Here is a 14,804-nt window from a genome sequence, read left to right on the forward strand (position 1 = left end):
GTTGGAACCCCAAGGTGTTTTGATGTGATCCGACAAGTTAAGTTAGGTCCTGTTTGGTTTTCCCCTTGTGTCTAAGTGTATAGGAGCTTAGGAGCACAGAAAGTCGAGCGGAAGACATGGCTAGCAAGAAGGACGACACGGGGAGAGAGCCGACGGGCTCGGTGCATCCGAGGGGCGAGGTGCCGCGAAAGAGTACACCGGTGGACAATAAGAATGTACGCGACATTCAAGAGATGAGAAACTGGGAAGGAAGGCTGCTCAAGGAGAAGGTTGGAACTTGGGTTCGGGTGATCCCTATTCCGGATGGCCGAGATCACCCAAGCTAGCGGAGCCGAAGAGGAAGACCCAGACCGAGGCGAGCTGAACCAGACCAGAGGGCCCGGACCAAAAAAAGTTAACTCTATTGACTTTCTTGGTCCGAGGTGCCTGGACCGGGATTCTATCCAGATTGTGGTCAAACGTGATCTATGCGAAAAGGGATAAATTTTTATCCCCTCCCAAGCGCCTGGAACCCTTCCAAGCGCCCCGACCAAGGCTATAAATATAGCCTTGGTCCAAGAAGCTAAACAACAACTTGTAATCCATTTTTGTTTGCTCTATTTCTCTTTTTGTGCTGTTAACACTGTAAGAGGCTACTTCATCCGAAGGAGATCTTCAGATAGTGCGCTTCATTCTCCTTGGATTAGCAATCTTCTGATTGCAAACCAAGTAACTCCTTTGTGTCTATTTCCTGTATAATTAGTCTCATTTTTTTATTACAAGTATTCTTAATTTAGCTATAAGTCGAGAAAGGGTTAATTTATTTTTCAAGACAATTCACCCCTTCCCTCTTGCTGGCACCCAAAGGGACCAACAAGTGGTATCAGAGCAAGGATGCTTCAGAAGGATTAACCGCCGATCGAAACAAAGCAACCAATGGTGGGACCAAGCATTGTTCCACCAAAATTCGAGGGAGACTTTGCACACTGGAAAAGTCGTATGGAGGTATTTCTGAAAATATATTTTGAAATTCGTTTAATAATAAAATATGGTTTTGTAGCTCCTACGAATTAAAATGGAGAGGAAAAAGAAGAAAGTCTTTGGACAAAGAAACAACAAAATGATTCCATAGTAAATAACTGGGCAGAATATCACTTGCTGAGTGTGATGTCGCCTCAAGAAGTCAACCGCATCGAAAGCTACTCGTCGGCCAAAGAACTCTGGGAAAAATTCCTTGAACTCCACGAAGGCTGTAACGACCCAACTCCTGGGTACTAGGCTGTGAGCCGGATCGCTACATTAACTACTGAAACTACTGTGCGGAAAACTGAGCAAATTTGAAATTTGCTAAACTAATTACTGTAAAGTCTCAACCTGACATTCTAAGAGTACCTGAGTGTTGTACACATGCTAGGAGAGACAATCTATGCCTCTTGGATGTCCTGCTAGCTGTAATCAGACATTTCAATCGATCCGTGAGTCGAGTGAGGCGTCGGAACGATTCACAGATCATTCCAGCTGATACTGGCACGGTGGCACCCTCTGGATCGGTCGGCTGACCGATCCACAAGCTTACCTCGCTTCTGTACGCAGCTGGATCGGTCTACCGACCGATCCAGGAACACCCTGATCGATCGGGAGACCGATCAGTGAGCCTCCGTGCTTCTGCTGCGTTCTGTACGCAGCTGGATCGGTCTAGACCGATCCAGAGGCCCTGATCGGTCGGTAGACCGATCAGTACACTTCTATGCTCGTTGCTTCGGATCGGTCGGTGACCGATCCATAACCCTTGCCAACTCTCTGTTCGTGCCGGGTCGGTCGGCTGACCGATCCAGATGACACTATCTCATTCCTGGATCGGTCGGCTGACCGATCCAGTGGAACAGCTCAGACCCTGATCGGTCCGGAGACCGATCAGTGTCTGATTTCACTCGAGAGTTCTGATTTCAGCACTTTGGCGTGCCAAAACATTACACAACAGTTCTAAAACAATGGAAATACATTCCAGCATGTAAGTACTAATATTCTAAACATGATGACTAAACAAGATATAGTTTACTAAGCTGTAACAAGACTAATTCATAAAACTAGACATGTTAAGTACTAAAACTGAAATAAAAGCGTGTAGATCCCAAGGATCTTTATTCCAGACCCCTTGCACACACACATCATCGTAGCATCGCCCTCCAGCCTCCGCTAGTCCACTTTTCTTTTACCTGTATCTGCAGTATAAGAAAAGTAGTACCTGTAAGCTTAAAGCTTAGTAAGAAACCATCTACCTCACTAAATCATGCATACGATGCGAATATGATTTTAAATCATGTTGTTTGAAAAAAACATACTGAACATGCAAGCATGGCATGGCATATCAAACAAAGCATAAACTGGAACTGAAACATGGCATAACATATAAACTGAGCATGAAACTGAACTAGTCATGCATATGTCTAAATCTGTACATGAATTCAAATCATGTAAACTGAACCTGAACTGAACTGAAAGCTAAATTAGTGTTCTCATCACTGGTTTCAAATTTGAAAACTATACATATAATAGATGAAAATACTAAACATGCTGCTGAGGCGTCCTTACTGTGCGCGCATCCCTACGAGACCCGGGATTGCAAGTTCCGAATCCAGCAGGGTTACTAGGTTATCTGAACCTAGGGACGACTGTGGGAGTCCAGCCCATGGATATCTGATCCAAGTACAGTGCCAACTGAATAAAAGTAAAATACTGAATACTGTTTTATTTTACTTTGCTGTTCTAGGTTATCTGAACCTAGAGCTAGGTTATCTGAACCTAGAGGCTACTGTGGGAGCCCACCCAATGGATATCTGATCCATTAGCTGTAATATCTGATAATAAACTGAGTAAAATATTTCTAATTCATTTTACATGCTGTTAGGACGCCTATTGGTGCATCCTTCGGAACTGAGCATTCTACCGAACGCTTGGTGTGCACTAAAAGCACACCCTAAAACTGAAAACTGTAAAATTACAGAACTAATGCCAAAACTAACAAGCGAGAGCAATTATACTGCAGGTGAGGGGTTTCTTACCTCAATCGTAAGGTTTTCTTACGATTCTATTCGCTAGGTGTTTCCGGAAAAACTGTCCGCTCGACGAACCGCTTACGTCTTCGCGTTCCTCTCGCGGAGAAGAACCCCTTTCGTGTTGGAGTCGTCGCCGGAAGATGATCCTATGGACCCTTGCCTTGGTGTGCCGTGCGTGAGGAAGAGGAGAAGAAGGGAGAGGCGGCGGTGAGGTTTTGGAAGAGAAAGTGGCGTGAGGTGAAGAGGTGCCGAACCAAAATAAACCAAACCCCACTTAAGTTTATTATTTATATTAAGTGGTTTAATGAACCCAACTCTAATATAAATATATTTGGTTCTCCTTCCTTTCAGCACGGCCCTGCTGGGTTCAACTGGTTACTAACATTATCCCTTACACCATAGGTCTCGGGTTCGATTCCCGCCTAAGCTATTTTGCGACCTATTTGTTTTTGCTACTTCCGCTACTCGGAAAATTCCGGAAAAATATCTAATAATTCTAGAAAAATCATAGAATAATTCTAAAATAAATTTGGGAATTTTTCGGGCTTTACAAAGGCACATCAGAAGCCAAACTTGCAAGGAGAGATATACTTCAGAACAAACTAATAAACATCCATCTGGAAAAAGGTGAGAAGGTAGCCGATCTACACGCAAAGGTAAAAGAACTAATCACCGGACTTGAAAACCTCGGAGAAGCGATAACAAACCGGGACATGATACGCTACACACTCAATGCCTTTCCCAAGACTCGATATTGCAATAATCGACGCCTACTACATTTCAAAGGACCTGGAGGTAAGTACCCTAGAGGAACTCTTCTCTACTCTTGAATTACATGAAACCAGATGTGCAAGGATAACAAAAGAATCAAGTCAGATTATGGCGTTAACTGCAACCAAGATGGATGAACCCGAGTCAGACTCAGAAGAAGATCAAGAAGCTTATATGGTAAGAAATTTTAAAAAATTCTTTATATCTAATAGATTTAAAGAAATACAGAATAAGAAAAATCCAAGAAATAGAAGAAGGGTTCATTGCTACCAGTGTCAAAAGGAAGGACACTTAAAAGAGGATTGCCCAGAACTCAAGAAGGATAAAGCCAAGATACCCAAGAAGCACAAGAATCTAAAAGCTACTTGGGATGATAGTTCATCATCTGAGTCTGAGATACAAGAATATGTCGGGCTAGCACTGATGGCAAGCTAAAAAGGGCAAAGTACATCAGAACCCAGCATCAATGAAGGGGGAGCAACCTCAGATGAATGTAGTGAAGCAGGGGGAGAGTCAGGCTTCAAGTCTGATATGGTAAGTGAGGTATGCCTCTTACCTCCTGATCAGGTTTATTTTGGACTTAAATCTATGACATATTCTATGTACAAATTAAAAAAAATAAAAATTAAAAATTAAAAAATGAAAATGTAGAAATAAAAAGATTTTTAGCAAAATCATGTCTTATAAAAGATTTTGATAAAATAAAACTTGAAAATGAAAAATTAAAAGAAGAAATTGAAGAATTGAAAAACTCTACATGTTCAAATATTTCTGCTTTTAGAAGTTATAAAGGATTAAACTAGTATTACAGGTTTCATAAAAATCAGATTAGAAAAATATCAAAAGCTAATGTACCTAGAAAATACCTGATTAACCCTATAGGATGGAATCTATATTGGGTTCCAAAGTCATGTTTAATTTGAACTGTTAATTAAATTTAGCGCTTTCAGCGAGAAAATTAAATAGTGAATTTCTTTATAAGGCTTTGTCTAAGAAAGTGGTTGTTGCTCTAATAACCAAGAAAGCCTAGTGCCTCTCCACGACCTAGAAGTCAAAATATTGAAATAAAATATTTAATTAACTTTCTGATAAATCATTAAGGTTGAAATCTAATAATGCTTTAAAAAAAAGTCTTTTAAACATTTTTTTTACTTAGAAAAATAAGTAGAAATTTTTTTCTACTTAGAATTTTTTTTACCTTAGACTTATTAAAAGAACCCCAATTTTTTATGTGATCAAAGGGGGAGAAGAATGTTAAGTCTAGGGGAAGGTGTATTTAAATTTCTTTCATTGAAAAATCTTACTTACACTTATTTGCAACATTATTTGTTTTTATATTATGTTTGTTTTACCCTATCTTAACTTGGGTTGCTTACATCATAAAAGGGAGATTATTGGAACCCGAAGGTGTTTTGATGTGATCAAACAAGTTAAGTTAGGTCATGCTTGGTTTAACCCTTGTGTCTAAGTGTGCAGGAGCTTAGGAACATAGGAAGTCGAGCGGAAGACGCAGCTAGCGAGAAGGACGGCACAGGGAGAGAGCCGATGGGCTCAGTGCATCCAAGGGATGAGGTGACCACAGAAGAGTACATCGGTGGACGAGAAGAACGTACGCGACGTTTGAGGGATGAGAAACCGGGAAGGAAGGCTGCTCGAGGAGAAGGTCAGAACTTGGGTTCGGGTGAGCCCTATTCCGGATGGCCAAGATCACCCAAACAAGCAGAGTCGAAAGCGCAAGACCCAGGCGAGCAGCACCGGAGCAGAACACCCAGACCAAAAGGTCAACTTGGTTGACTTAGTGGTCCGGGCGCCCGGAGTTGGCTTTTTGACTAGATCACGTCAAGCAAGATCTATTGTGTTGGGGATAAAGTTTTATCCCCCCAGGGCACCCAGAACCCCTTCGGGGTGCCCCGACCATGGCTATAAATATAGTCTTGGTTCAGAAGCTTTTCAACAATCACAAGTAATTTAATTCCAGCACTTGTACGCTCCATTTTAGAGCTAAGCTTCTATTTCTTGTGCGTCAATGTTGTAAGAGGCTTCTCCGCCCAGAGGAGATCTTTTAGTACTCTTTTCATCTGCCTTGGATTAACAACCTCCCCGGTTGTAACCAAGTAAATTGGGAGCCTCATTTTTTCTGTTCTATTTTTGTTTACTTTGTTTATGCAAGTGTTTTAGTTGAAAATCCAAGAAAGGATTATTTTATTTTGTAGGGAAATTCACCCCTCCCCTCTTGCCGGCCTCCAAAGGGACCAACACATTGTAGTTACTAATTGTATTTCACTATCTTCTTATCATGTGAGTGTTTGGGAGGTGTTGCCTATCTTTTCTTTTGCAGGACATAATAGATGTTCGGAGTGGATGCTTAAACTTAACCGCCTACGACCTCTAGAAAGAATTTTCAAGGGAAAAAGGATGAATAAAAAGGATTTGATTGTATCCACAATTACTCCATTTCTAGCATGGATTCTCATACTAAATCTTCTTCAACTATCGGGAATAAAGGGGAGTTGGTTCCAATTTAACTTTCTTTTGCATTTTAATTCATGCTTTGTGTTTAGTCTTTTCTTTAATAAATTCTTTGTGTGCAAATGTTGATTTTGGTTTTGAGAAATTAGTTCTTTACTCTAGTAAGTTTTCTTATTGCATTTAGCTTTTATTTTGAATAAGAAAATGGCACCCCTTAACATTTTCCTATAATATGATAGAAGTAGAGAATGTAAGCTAGATTTGAGTATGTAATTTTTGGCTTAATGTCATAAATGGACTTTTAATTTCTCAAGGTTTCTACTTAATGATGGGCACTTGATTGGTAAATTGAATTGATATAATTCTTTTCATACCTAGTGAGGATATTTTTAAGCTTATAATTTCTATTGATGAGTGATGTACTTGTGTTATTGTAACTCAAGAACTTCCTTTGACTCTTTCAAAATCACAATTCAATGGATCGAATCATGTTTGTGAAGGCAAATCAATTTTCTTAATATTCTTCCACACAATATCTTGCTAATCTTCTTGTTAATCATAATACCATTTCATTTTCTCTCATTGTTAATCTTTTGGATGTGGATACCTTGATTGTTATATGATGAATGATTTGGCCAAGATGACAAAGGATTAAGTGTGGGGGAGGTGTGTAGTGTTTTTGAATGTTTGAATGCATTTTCTAATGGCCAGGATTTTCGATGTCCAAAGTTAAGTTTGAATGCAATAGAGATTAATGATAGAGGCTATGGAGTTTGAATTCTGTACAATCCAGGTATGGTTCAAGGTTTGGAAAATGGTTGAGCAAGGGTTGATTTTAGGATGTGTTTATTGTGTAAAAATACTGAAAAATTTGTTGTGAATGAATGGCTCTTAATATTCTGTGCTAAACTTAACCATTACCTAAGCTTGATCATGTCAAGAGCAAGCTCCAATTGCTTTGAATTTTGAGATTTGATACTATGTTGATACATTCAAAACTCTAGGAGACATATGTTGAAAGAAGGTGTTGAAAATGTTGAAATCTGAACATTCTGTTTAAGTTGCTGACCAGGAGCTTTGCTATAGCCTTTAGAGAATGTGGTTATCAGTAATCCTCAATGGAGATAGGAGAGTTGAAGCAAGGAAGTTGGGTTAGTGTAGGCTACTGAGGACAGTGGAGAGAAGATGTTGTGCTGAATTCTACGGAAATAGACACTGCAACTGTGGAGTAATGGAAGGCTGAAGGAATGCTAGTGAATATGACTGCATCTAAACATTGCTAGTGTCAATGAAAGGCTTGTTTAGAGTAGGCTGCAGAAACATGAATCTGCAAAAAATTGAAGGTTGCAGTAACATGGAAATGAGGAGTTAAGTATCAATGTTTTGCCAGGAATCAGGAGCAGCCTTTAAGCCAATGTGAAACTCAAGTTAAAGTTATTTATTGTGCTGAAACAAATGGTATTCTTGCTTCCATAACCTCTACAAACTTTATAACATAATTTCAAAGCTAGGAATTATCGAAACAATGCAAGAAATTCATAAACAAAACTGAAACAGTGAGCTTTTGTAGCTACTAAAATATGATCAAAATGGACCAGAATTTGAAATTCAATTGGTGAATATCATTCCACTAATGAAGCACTTGAAAATAGCATCATTTAGTTGGTAAAGAAGGAAGAAAAGAGTAATACTTGGCACTCAAAAAAGGTAGATCCGCTACCTTAGCGGCCCCCCTAGTGACGGCCCCACGGATATGGAGGGAGGTTCATGCAGGTACACAGGCCATAGGCGCATGGCGGGGTAAACCCCAAGTCATCAGTTCCTGAGAATCGACCATTGGCTATTACGCCAGAGATACCATGCGCCCACCGTCTACGCTACCAAACTCTCTGGAGCAGCACTTAAACAAGTTAGAAGCTTAAGTAAAGCTCTGGTACCTTTAGTAACAAATGGTGTTTCAATATTACATTGTTTCTACAATTGGATAGTATTGATTTGAGAATACTGAAACTCTCAAATTGCTGAAATGAAATCTGCTAGAAAGTTGTCGTTGATATCAAATGTGTTTGAAATCAAATCTATTGGTCTGCTGTAGTGAAGAAATAAAAATTAAGAATGATTCTCTAAACTAATTTTGGGAATGCAGTAGATGACGGAAATTGAAACCTATAGTTAGCATAATGCTATTTTGTTTAAGAATTTTTTCCAATTTCAGATTAGCAGCTCATAAGTCAATGAATAATTAAGTGGATCATTTACATTCCCAGTAGTAAATGGTGCTAAATGGTTCCAGGTCTTCGCATATTTGATAGAGAAATAGTTAAACATTAAGTTGTTGAAATCTATTCACTAATAGAAACTATATTAATCTATGTAATGGTTTCTGATCTAGAATAGATTAAAGTTAAGCCTTCACTTATAGAGAATTAAATGGGATATACTAAAGAGATTTAACTTCAAGATTTGGATCTTTAAGAGAAATCAGAAGCTAGAATAATTAGACAGAATTTAGATAGTATCAAATTGCTGGAAATGGAAATTAGTGAAGAAAAATTGAGAAAAATGGAATTTGATTACTATGAGTTATAATTTGAATCTCATTTGTAGAGCACCATTCTATTAATGAAGCATTGCAAGATGGTGTCATAACTCTGAATATTTGAAGGAATTACAATCCAGCAACCCCTTTTAAATAGTTTCATAAATGAAACGAGGGCTGAAACTTGCTGAATTCTGGAGGCTACTGTTTAGTAGTGATTTCAGAAGCTATTTGAGCATTTGAGGTGCTGATGATATATGTCATTAAGAAATTATGGAATGCTAACGAGGTTACTGGAGTTTAATTGGCAAACAATTGACAAAGTGGAGAGCAGAAATGGGAAAACTGCAGAACATGAGAAGTGCTGAAACTTGGTATCAAGGTGTATCAAAAATCAGAAGTAGCATTTAAACAATTGAGAAGCTTTAGTAAATCTTTACAATATGCAGAAACAAATGGTATTTCAACTTCCTATGATCATTTCAAGCTTTAAAAATTGAAATGCAAAAACTTCTAAACAATGGAAGCTAAAAACTGGAAACTTAAAAAATTTGTTCTGCAGTTTGCTTCCTGATTACTTAAATTACAGTTTGTGAATTCAATTATTTTTGCTATTTTTGAAAAAGAATGAATAGAATCAAAAGCATACAAGGTGCCAACTCAAATTGCTTATTAACAAAAGGCCCTAAAGCCATATTCCGAAACTGAATCTGTGAACAAATTTTGATCTGTTTGACTAAAAAACAAGACGTTGATAGTTTGGAAAATTTGTTGAATCTGTAGATTAGAAGAGATATAAGAATGTAGCAAGAAGATTGTACTTAAATAAGATCACTTGATGTGTTTAATTGTCTGAGATGGACAAAGGTTTGTGTGTGTGTTGGGGGGGGGGGGGGGGGGAGACACAAATCATTGAAGAATTGTAAAGATGTAGCTTAATTTTTTAAGGGAGATCAAAGAAAAGTGCAGGAACTAAAAATTTTATATTAAGCCCAACATTAGGAGAATTTTGAAGCTGCATTGCAAGTTTCAAGAATGGAATTTGAAAGTTAATGGTGAGCATTTGATAAGGAAAAGTTTAAGAGTCGTAATAATTATAGGTTCATGAGTTAGAAATTGAAGGAAACAATTAGAGAAGAAGTGGTAGTGAGTTTTGAGGGTGAAATAGCAAAAGATAAGGAAATGCAGTATGGGTTTTAAAACTATGAGTGCAGTCTTTGTGCCAAAATTTTAGAAGGATAAGAACGGAATTTAAGTAAATGGATTTTATTAGAATTGAGAATGAATGAAATGATTCTCGAGGGTTAGTTTTTAGGGATGTAATCTTAGCAAATTCAGAATATGAAAAGAAGAAAATCATTGCTAAGCTTATTTGAACTCTTAGAAAAGCATTCATTGGAATTAAAGGAATGAGAAACTGTAATTGTTGATCAGTTGTGATGTAATTAGAAGAAATTTAAGGAAGAAGAGAAGTAGGGAAGAGTGGCCAGAATTCATTAGATAGCATTCTTTGGTATCCATATCTTCCACTAGAACTTATTGCAAATTCTTTCTTCCTTATCTTTTAATCTAACTAATGCTTGAATTGTAATTGATTCCTTCTTGTTATTCTTTCTAAGATTAACCTTCATTATATGATTGATATCCATGATCATGGTGGAGAGTAGAAAATAAGCAAGCATATGGTAGTGCAAGAAGCACAATTATCTTGAGTGCCCTCCATTTTTTTTGATTACATGTGAAATAGGATGAGGACCACCAAAAATTTATCTTGGGATGTTTTAGTATGAAATCATTTTAAATTTACTCATGATATATGGAAATTATTATGTTGTTAACCAAGAGTAAAGTTTGAAGTCCATGAATGCTTGAGATTTTGGAATGTGCTAATCTTAGATGGTTTTCCTTCTTTATTTTTCTAATCATGTTTAGGACTTTGTTTAGGGGTTGCCATTTATGTATATTTTTAGATTTTCTTGTCTTGCACGGGACATTCAAGAGTAAGTGTGAAGGATTTGATAACTATGATTTTGTTACAACATTTGGATCCGTATATGCTTGCTTTTATGATCTTCTCATGTGTTAAAATCATGCTTACATCATGTTTCATGAGTTAGAGTCATTTGTGGACTTAATTATAAATTATTTCATAATTATGATATTTGATAATATTTGAATAATATCTTTGTAGGCATCAAAGGGCAAGGACTCGAGTGTAATCAATCCAAATTTAGCTCAAATCCGAGCTCAAATAAGGTAATCAAGTTCTGGAACAATATTGGTCGTTCATCCAAGATTAGAGCATATCTAAGCCATCTGTTAAGGACCCAGCCCATCTGACTTAATGAAGAGTAGAACAAGACCTTTGATCAAGATCAGCACCATTGGATTGGATTTAAAGTAAATTTCTACCAATGATCAAGGTCCGGAGCATTCTGTGCTGTCCGTGCAGATCTGATGAGATTTAAAAGGCGGACAAGCTATAGTGTTCGCTAGAGCTCGACATTTCTCTATTCATGATTTTTCCACTGTTCATCATCTTTGTCCCTGATGCTCCCATTCCACATCCAGATCTAAGGTTGAATTCCAGCATCGACAGTGAGTTTCGAACCATCCAGTGTCCGGCGATCAAGGAGCAGGGCGCAATAGAGGGTGTTCCCCGATTCGTGATTTTGAGATCGCAAGTGTCATCCACATACAGATTTGAGGGTGTTCCCTGATCTGATGCTGCCATCATCCAACCGAAGTGTCTGCGGAGTTTTCCAGTTCTTCCGAGTCCATTTCATCTTCGCTTCCAACCGTGACTTCCGAATTGATCCGAATGAGCGATTCAGTTTCAATCCTCTATTCTTCGAATGCTGGTGGATTCAGGCAATCACGAGCTTGAAGGGGTGTTCTCCACAAGTTATGAACAACGTCTGACTTAGATAGGAGTTAAGAATTTCACCGTTGATTGCTCGAAGGGTATTCCCAAAAGCGACTTTGTCTAGCGGTAGAGGGAAGGAGCAGATCGACGACCTAAGTTTGTTGAATGTCCTTTTATCCTTGATTCTAAATTTGAATTGTAGATTTTAAGCTTTGAATTGTTGACTTATCATTCAAACAAAACCCAATCTGGATTCATTAAGGTCTAGGTCTTGTGATGAAGAATTGTCATTGAATCTTTGTTTAGTTTAGCATGTTTTAATTTTGCAATTCGATTTTATTCTTATTTCGATTAATTGAGCTTATGCAATCCAATTCCTCAATTCCTTACAGCAAGCTCTGTTTACAATTTGAATTTCCAATTTCAAATTCAATCCCTATTTTTGAGTAGATTTTCTAAGTCATTAGTTCTTTCTTGAATTAGTTAGTTTAGTTTGTAAAGCATATCTAAGTTGTTTCTAACCTGAATTAGAGTTTCGAGCTTAGGTTTGATTCATGTACTAGCTTAGACTCCATTAGATTTGTTTACTTTGTAGTGGATTTATGAAGTTTGCTTACTTGTTCGTTTAGGTTAATTTTCATAATAGAATAGATTTTATTTCCTTACTCTAGAAAGTTTTTTTTTTTGCCATTTAATTCCTAGTCTAGGATTTCAGTTAAAAAAAATTCTATCTTTGATTAGAAAACCCAAAAAGAGTTTTAAAATCTAATTCAAATACACATTTACTATTTATCCTTGGAAAAATATGACTTGGGACTCCTTACTACATCTCTTTTTTTGAGCTAAATGAGTTTCCAATCTTTATTAATTTTGAAGTGCCATGTGACATGCAAAAGGGGCCACATCTCTTAGAGCAATCTTTTGATATGGCTTCTCGTCTCTCAGAAACATTGTGCGCCTCCTTCTTATCCGCCAGTGTACTCTTCTGTAGTGCCTCGTCCCTCGAACGCACCGAGCCTGTCGGCTCTCTCTCGTACTGTCTTTCTCGCTAGCTACGTCTTTCGCTCAACTTCCTATGCTCTTGAATTCCGGCACACGTAAACACAAGCATCAAAATAATAGAACCTAACTTGACTTGGTTTGATCACATCAAAACTTTCACGGGGTACTTACAATCTTCTCCTTTTTTATGTGAGCAACACCAAGTTAAATAAGCATAAACCAAAAGAAATAATAATGAATTTTACAAGTCCAAAATATGCAAAAAAAAAAAAAAAATCTACCTCCCCCTATACTTCACTAACTAATTCTCTCCCATTTATCACATTAAAATGGGGTAGTCCAAGAAAATAACAGGAAATAGAATCAAGGGTTAAAAAAAAACTGACTGATATCCAAAAGAATGAACTTTTAAATTTTGGATAAAGATATTTTTGTTTTAATTTAAAACATATTTTTAGACTAAAAAAAATCTAGAAATTTTATAACAGTTGAACAAACATATTTAAAGAAAATTTAAAACTTTCACCAAAGATTAAAAATTATTTTAAGTAGAAATAAATTCATTTCAGCATAAATTCATATTTTCCACAACACATAATTAACAATAGTTATTAACCTCAAAAAATCCTGAAATATTTTATGAGAATCAATAATAGTAAGTAATTTTTCCAAAAGAGTAAATTTAGAGAATTAAATTTTCAAAAAAAAAATCAGGTTAAAAATTTGTATTTGGATTAATAATTCATAGAAAATTCACTAGCAATCAAAAAATTACAAGAAAATTTTTATAGATAGAGAAAAGGATAAAGTTTCACAAAAAATAAATTTTTCAAAAAATAATACTGCATGATATTTTTAAATTAAATAATACAAATTTTATAAAAAAATCAAAGAAAAATAGTACAATGGTCAACAAAAATTTGAAAATTTTTCTATAGATGAATACTGAAATTCTCTTTCTTAGAAAAATTTAATTTTAATTAATTTTTTAACAAAAATTATGTAAAAATATTTATTTGATAATTCTATGCAAGAATATGAAATCGAAATAAAAGAAACATATGCATAATGTTTTTGGAACCCAATATAATGCATAATTTCAATTTAAGCTTGATTTTGGAATCCAATATAGGTTCCTTCCAACTAGGTTAATCAAAAATTTCTTCGAAATATGTTTTTATGATATTCTTTTAACTTGGCCCTTATGAAATCTAAAATACCAATTAACTCCTCGATCATATTTAAAACTTCTATCATTAGCATATAGAAAATTTGATCATGAATCATCTTTTTCTAGCATTTCAATTTTATCTTTTAATTTTGTATTTTTATTTATTAGTTTTTCATATTCTTCTTTTAGGCATGCATGTTCTTTCTTTAACTTTATATACTTTGTTCTTTTTTTATATAATGATTTACTTAGCACTTGCATAATGTTGGTGCAGCGGAGGCCGGCAAGAGGGGGGTGAATTGCTGAAAACAAAAATTAAACTATACCCTCCCCATACTTTCAACTCAATTAGTGAAATAGTAATAAATTAATAAAGCAATAAAAACTAAATAAAGAAATACAGAGAAGATTAGGATTTTAACCTGGTTACAACCAAGAAGGTTGTTAATCCAGGGCAGTAGAAAAAGCGCAGTAGAAAAATTCTCCTTCTCTGAAGGTGGAGAAGCCTTTTACACTTTGGAAGCTCAGAACTATTGCTAGGAAATGGCTACACAATGATTGCTTGAGTTGTTATTGAATTCCTAGCTCCAGGGTCCTTTATATAGGCCCTGGAAATCTTATCCCGAGAGTCCAAGGCGCCTCCAACAGGGTTCAAGGCGCCTCCAACTCGATCTGCGGATAAAACTTTATCCGCAGCGCAAACGGTCAAACTGGCCTGCTCAAGACGCCTTAAACAATCCATTCAAGGCGCCTTCAATGTGTTTAAGGCGCCTTCAATGTGTTTAAGGCGCCTTCAAGGTTCCTGCTACAGTAATTTCTGCTACAGTAACTTCCAGCCTCTTTTGACTCCTTTTCTTCTTCACTTTGTCTTCCGAAGCTCCATTTGTTTGGGTGATTTCGGCCAACCAAAATAGGGCTCACCCGAACCCAATTTCCGGCCTTCCTCGAGCA

This window comes from Zingiber officinale, chromosome 10A (assembly GCF_018446385.1).
Source record: "Zingiber officinale cultivar Zhangliang chromosome 10A, Zo_v1.1, whole genome shotgun sequence".
Lineage (NCBI taxonomy): Eukaryota > Viridiplantae > Streptophyta > Magnoliopsida > Zingiberales > Zingiberaceae > Zingiber > Zingiber officinale.